The sequence below is a fragment of the Tupaia chinensis genome, unplaced genomic scaffold (genome assembly GCF_000334495.1).
Source record: "Tupaia chinensis unplaced genomic scaffold, TupChi_1.0 Scaffold000161_3, whole genome shotgun sequence".
NCBI lineage: Eukaryota > Metazoa > Chordata > Mammalia > Scandentia > Tupaiidae > Tupaia > Tupaia belangeri.
The window spans coordinates 936306-942561 of NW_006159634.1; the positions used below are offsets into that span (position 1 = coordinate 936306).

Below are 6256 nucleotides of genomic sequence, written 5' to 3' on the forward strand. Positions count from 1 at the left end.
GCCCCCCCCCCCCGCCCGCCCGGTAAGGACCCCCAGGGGAGGGCCCTGGAACGTCCTCCTAACCCATCTGCAGGCTGCCTCAGCTCTGCAGGCACGGGTACACTAGGCAGGGAGCCCAGCAGAGCCGAGCCCCACGGCTCAGGGTTGGAACATGATTGTCTGGGTTTGGGTAGGGCTTGGCCCCCTTTTAGGGCTGCTCTTTGGAACTTTGCAAGCACACTATTATTTTTTAAATTTTATTTCTTATTGTCATTATTTCTAAGTTTGCTATAGGGTATGTGTGCTTACCAGAGAGACAGAGAGAAAGTGAGACAGCAAGTCACCAGGTCCAGAACGCCCACTGTGGTTGGCCACGTGGGAATCCAGCACCTCAACTACCACACCACCTGCTGGCCCCTTGCAGGGACACCCTGCATCTCCGCTGGCCTCGGGAAGCCACCTGTCAAGTCGCTTCCTGCAGCCGAGTGAAAGGGTGCCCTGGTCTGACGGGAACAGCACAGCTGTGCAGCTTTGTGTAACTGGGCCAGGAGACGGCCCTGATCGCGCCATCTCTGCATCCACGTAGGCAAAATCACGTTCCCTCTGCTCGTCCTCGCGCCCCAGCGAGGATGGGGGTCCCTCTTGCACTCTTCGAAAGAAGCATCACGGGACCAGCAGTCAGCGTAATGGCTCTGTCGCTGGACTCCCATGTAGTCAACTGCGGTTTGAGTCCCGGACCTGGTGGTCAAATGAGAGGAAAAAGAAGATAGTGATCTTCCTAATTAACTTACTTTTCCAGATAGTACCTGGCCACCTGAAAGAACCCGGCTCGAGAACTTACGGCACAGAGCTCTGTAGGCCTAGCGGCAGCCCCGACATTTATAGCGGAGACCTGGCAGTGGGACTGAGAAGACCTTGGATGACGGTGAGCTCAATATTACTCCAGTTCTGAGTGAAATACTTCGTCGCTAATAAAATGCTAACGGGGTAATAGAAAGTAAGCTCTTTCGATGGAAACTCACATTCGATACCTTCCTTTAAGTGGAATACATGTGTTACTTATTATTAGCACTCCTTCAAAACCAAACCTAGCAAGTGATTATAAAACTAAGCATGAAAATGGAGGGAAAAGATTGCCAAGGCCCAAAATAGGCTGGCAGTCCTTGGCTGTGAGCGACATTAATGGAGCGGTTTCTGGGTGGCAGGCCCTAGCTGGGCATTTTATCCTGAGGTTGTGGGCATTGGGCACAAACCCTGGGCCGTCAGGGACACCCAGTGGTACTGGGCAATCCTGGAGGTGGCGCTGTGCTCTCCCTCAGCACCCATCCCTGGAGTTTCTCTGGAGATCAGAGTCAGGCCCGGGGCTGGGTCCCAACCTCCACCAGATGGGAGCTATGACGGGCAGCCCGCCTGACCAAAGGCTTGCAACAACAGCTGATGCTCCATGGCCAGTGTTTGTTCAGAGGGGCCACCAAGCGTCTGTGGGCAACACAGGGCATGAAGTGTGGAGGAAGGTGAGAGGGAGGCCAGAAGGAGGCCAGAAGGAGGCCAGAAGGACCTTATGACACACAGGAGACTTACCTTCCTGGGTGGGGTGTATGCGGCCAACACTGACCTGCTGGTTTGACAGTTAAAATGTGCTGAGGCTCAGGATGGGGTAGACAGAGTCATAGCCCTGGAGGAAAGGCTGGCCTGCTCTGCCCACTGAAGGATCATTTCCATGGCATGGTGGTTAAGGCACTGGACTCACACATGGCTGACCATGGTTCGAGTCCCAGACCTGGTGGCTTGCTTCCTCACTTTCTGTCTCTCTCTCTCTCTGGTGAATTAAATAGTAATCATAATAAATAAAACGAACTAAATAATTCTTTTTTAATAAAAAAGAAAGAGAGGAACAGAGCCTGAGGCGTCCTGCAGATCTCTGGGGCGAATGAGGCTAAGCTCAGCCCTCCTCGACTTCTGGCTCCTGCTGCCTCTCCTTCCCAGCAGCTCTGGCCTTCCCGCTCCCTGGTCTCCAGCCCTGAACCTCACTTCCCAACTTTGGCTTCTTGGAGGGGCTGCATGTTCTCTGACCAACGTGCGTGTGGGCAGTGAGCGCGCTCACCACTGCTCCCTGGTGGGCGGCTGGACATTTCCAGAAACTGGAGTGGGACACACGGGTGGGCACAGCCTGGTCTTTGTCTCTGCTTCTTGTCTTTCTCTCTTCTTTCCGGCCCTGCCCTTCTCTGCCACTCCCTCTCCCTGTACGTGCAGGACGGGGAGGCGAGAGCGCGCCCTCCTGCACAGCCTGCTGAGGGGAGTGAGGGCCGCCAGTATTTACCCGGCAGGGAGCCGAGCTGAGAGCTGGGCCTGGGCCAGGCCCTTCCCGCGGGACACCCTAGCCCCCACTCCTCTCTGAGATGCTGATCCGTCCTCCCAGTTTACAGATGAGGAAACTGAAATTTCAGTTTAAATATTTGTCCAAAGCCAAATGCACACACGCGGCTGGCAGCTTTGGAACTGCATCGCTGGTCGTGTGGGGTCGGCTGCCTGACCCACCCTGCCACCAGGGGCCCCTGTGTTCCCCCGACAGTAAAAGCTTTTAACCGTTGTCGTCCACCACTGCCTGACCTGCCGTGCTTGCCCCGATGCACCAGAGCAGGGGTCCTGCGAAGCCCTGCTCTCCCCTCAGTTCTGCCCACGGGTCCCCACCTTCTTCACAAAACCTGGCCTAGAGGCTCCTCGAGGTTCCTGCGGTCCCAGTCGATTGCATCCCCACGGCAGGTCGCCGTGTCCCAGGAAGGCCCTGAGTGAGCTGTTAATAAACTGAGCGCTGCTGGGAATGCAGCTGCTTCGGATAAGCTCCAGGGGACCTTTCTGTGAAGCGGGTCCCTGACCCCTGGCCCCCACTCCCACGCCCGGTTCCTTCTCAGGCTGGCTTTCCTCAGGGAGAGGCCTCTGCCTAACGGCCACCACACCCAGGGCCCTTCAGTGCAGCCGTCCGCGGAGTCCCCGGCTCTCCCCTGCCCTGTGACCCTGTGTGTGGACACCTCTCGCGTGACCACCGACACCCCACCAGCAAAGCCCTTGGCAGCGGAGCTTGTCCCGGTGGACAGTGGGTCTCAGGGTGACGAGACCAGGCCAAGTGTTCAGAGAACTGTGGGGCGGCCTGGGCTGGGTGGACAGGCCAGAGTGTCTGTACCTGGGTGGCCGGTTCCCCACCCCTGCGCCCCTAGCCCTTGGCAGACCTCCCTGGAACTCCAAAGGGCAAACTGGAAGCTGTGCAGTGAGACAGGGAACACCGGGCAGGGGTAGGGTGTGGGAAGGAGAGTGGAGTTGATTCTGTATCCCTGGAAAAGGGGCCCATTGTTTCACTTAGGTTTTTTCTTTTTCTTTTTCTTTTTTTTCTTTTTAAAGTGAATGAAGTGTCCTGATAGCAGAGGGTCCACTCAGAAGTGAGTTATTCCCATAGCTGGTTTCATATAAATGTAGGTCACTTTAAGGATTAGGTCACTTTAAGGTTTAGGTCACTTTCAGGTTTAGCAGGACAGCCACCATTTTAAAATTCAGAAAGCCCTCTAATGAGCCCCCTGCCCCAGCGCTGAGTGGTGGGGGGCTCTGAGGAGTGGTCAGAGGAGAACCCCGAGTGGGTATGTGAAGGACTCCGGTTAGTCACTCAGGGAAGGCGCGTGACTCCGAATGATCGTAGAATGGCTGGCACCTGCTCGCATCTCAGTCCTGAACACACTGAGGACATGCAGAGCTGTCGAGACGTCCGGGGGTGCCGCCCGTGTCCCTGTAGCCGGTTGCGGAGTGGATTCTTCCCCAGCTCTGCCTCTGCCTCACCGACTGTGAGAAGAAGCCACCGGACTTGGTTGGCTGGTAACGATGTCCTCCCACCTGGACTTCTTTGTTTTTTAGGCACAATTCTTTTTGGTTCTTTTTTACTCTCTATATAATAAATGAGACATTGTAGATAAAACTATAAAAACTTTTCAAATCCTGCCCGGGCTGGGCCCCAAACCCTCAAGTGGCTGTAGGCAATGTCCATTTCTCAAGGAGTCTTTTTAGTGACAGACCGGCCATTGTTGTTGGTGGTGATTGTATTTCTTTAGGGAGAGACTTTTTTCCTACAGTGCACGTATGTTTGCTGGACAGACAGAAGGCAAGAAATAACATCCAGGGGGGATGACCATGCCACAACCCCTTCTTCATTCTCCTCTGGGGTATTTGGGCACGCACGCACATGTGCCTGGCTTGAGTTTTAAGCCGCCGGGCCTGGAACTCGAACCGTGGTTGACAATGTGGGAAGCCAGTGTTGTAACCAGCATCCCATCTGTTGGTCCCAGACTGCCAATTGTTTCGAGAACGATTTTAACATTAGGGTAACTGGCACTGGCAGACTCCCCCACCCCATCCCAGCAAGCACACTCCTGTCTGGAGTCAGGGCTGAGGATTCCTCTCAGGGCTCCAGGGAGCTTGCAGAGTCCCCAGGAGGGCCTGAGAGCAGAGCTGAACACACCCCTCTAGGAATAAAGGAGTTGGGGCCACCCAGCCGGGGCAAGGCCACACCTTGGCTGGAGCATCCTCCCAGCGGCCGCACCTCCCTCCTTCCTTCCCCACCCACCCAGACACCTCCAGCACCCTCTCCGCTCTCTCCCCTCTACAGCCACCCAGCCCAGATCACCCCCGCTCCCCACCTCAGGCTCCGCTTTCGTCACTGCTAGCTGACTTCCGGACCCCCTTCGTCTGGACATGCCATGAGAACAGGAGTCTTTCTCTTTTACTGAGCATTTTACTTCCAGTACCCATGCGAGCCCCGCACACGAGACCCTAAGAAACCTGCAGAAGGGAGGACTACAGGGACAGCCCCTCCCGGCCCCCTGCCCAGCCCTCTCTCATCCCTTCTTCCCAGGCTCCACAGCCACCAGCCGCTCATTGCGTCCTTTTTTTTTTTTTTTTTTTGGCTGAGAGCATTTCAACAGCTTCTCATTGCCCTCGGATACACTTCAGCGCTCAAGTCGGTTTACGGTCTGCCCTGGCCCGGCCTGCTCTCCTAGCTCTCACTGCCCTCTGCCTTCGCCCTAGGATGGTGGCTATCCTTTCCAGCTCCGTCCTCCCCCGGGCCTCCCCTTGGGCTGTCCCCTGAGCCTGGGGTCCTGGTTCTTCAGTCCCTGGGTTTGACCTCTCCGTAGTTTATTCCGGCTTGCGCGGCAGCCCTGCCGGGATGCGGTGGCGGGCCCCTCTGTCTGCTCCGAAGGTGGGCCTCCGACCTGTTTCATGCCACGTTAGTTGCTGTGGGCTCCTCCTGGGATTTCTCTGGAGAGTTTGCGAAGAGGGGCCTTATCTGTGCCCTACTGGTCAGAAGACACTGCTGTGGTGTTTTCTTTTCCCAGACTCGAACGACAAAACATTTGGGACCAGCACGAGGGCACGAGTGCTCTGGGGCCAGCCTGGAGTGGCGGGCGGCAACCACACTGAGGGCTTCTTGTCCCACTCGGGCTCTGTATTTGGAATAACTTAACACAGAACATGCGGCTCTCCCTTGGAAGCTGTCACTTGGGTGGGAGCAATCTGTGCGTTCTGGTAGACAGTTTGCCGCCTTGTAACAGAGATTCCAAAGTTAGCACCAGATCTGAGAAGCCGTAAAGCCTCTTCCACATGCTGCCCCGCTCGGTGACACCAAAAAGGCAGAGATGGCCCCGAGCCTTCTGGTTACAGCCTGTGCCCCAGCTCTCAGGTGTGCTGCCTCCGCAGTGTCCAGCTCTGCTCTTGCTCCCCCTGCTTCCGCTTCACCCTCACCCCTGCCTCAGTCTCCTCTCCTTCTCCCTGCTGGACTCGCCCTGGCTCATGGGGCAGCGGTGCCAGAGGCACGAGGCCGACGTCGGAGAGGCGGCCTGCTCACCCTAGGCCCTGCCCCTTGTGCTGGTTCTGACGGGCGGGTGGGGCACTGGCCTGGACACCTTCCATTGGACCACACCCTTCTGCGGGGCGCCCTGCCAGGCCTCCTTTGCCCTAAATGTAAGCATGAGTGAACCGACCTGAAGGTCAAGGCTTCTGCAGAACTCCGGGGTCAGAGAGCCAAATCCCAGATGGGGTGGGCGTGGCTCTGCAGGCTGCTGTGGCCCGGAGGATTCTGTGTTCTGACTTTGTCTTTGGTGTATTTGCAACTTATTCTTCAGCACGTCCTAGAGACGTGGCTCTCTGTGGGCATTTTAGGATGCCCTGGTGTACAGGAAAAATGTTGGATTTTGACTGGTTTTTAACTGAACAATCTTCTGCATCGTACTATATATAT

At 56.3% G+C, this 6256-nt stretch overlaps 1 long non-coding RNA gene across 1 annotated transcript in view; it reads left to right on the top strand.

Annotated features, from left to right (window-relative positions):
* Positions 1-6256, top strand: part of LOC102487782 (uncharacterized) — an 18881-nt gene that overhangs the window by 12291 nt on the left and 334 nt on the right. Inside the window, exon 2 of the long non-coding RNA XR_334186.1 lies at positions 779-904. This is a non-coding gene — a long non-coding RNA (uncharacterized LOC102487782). The remainder of the gene's footprint in view (positions 1-778; positions 905-6256) is intronic.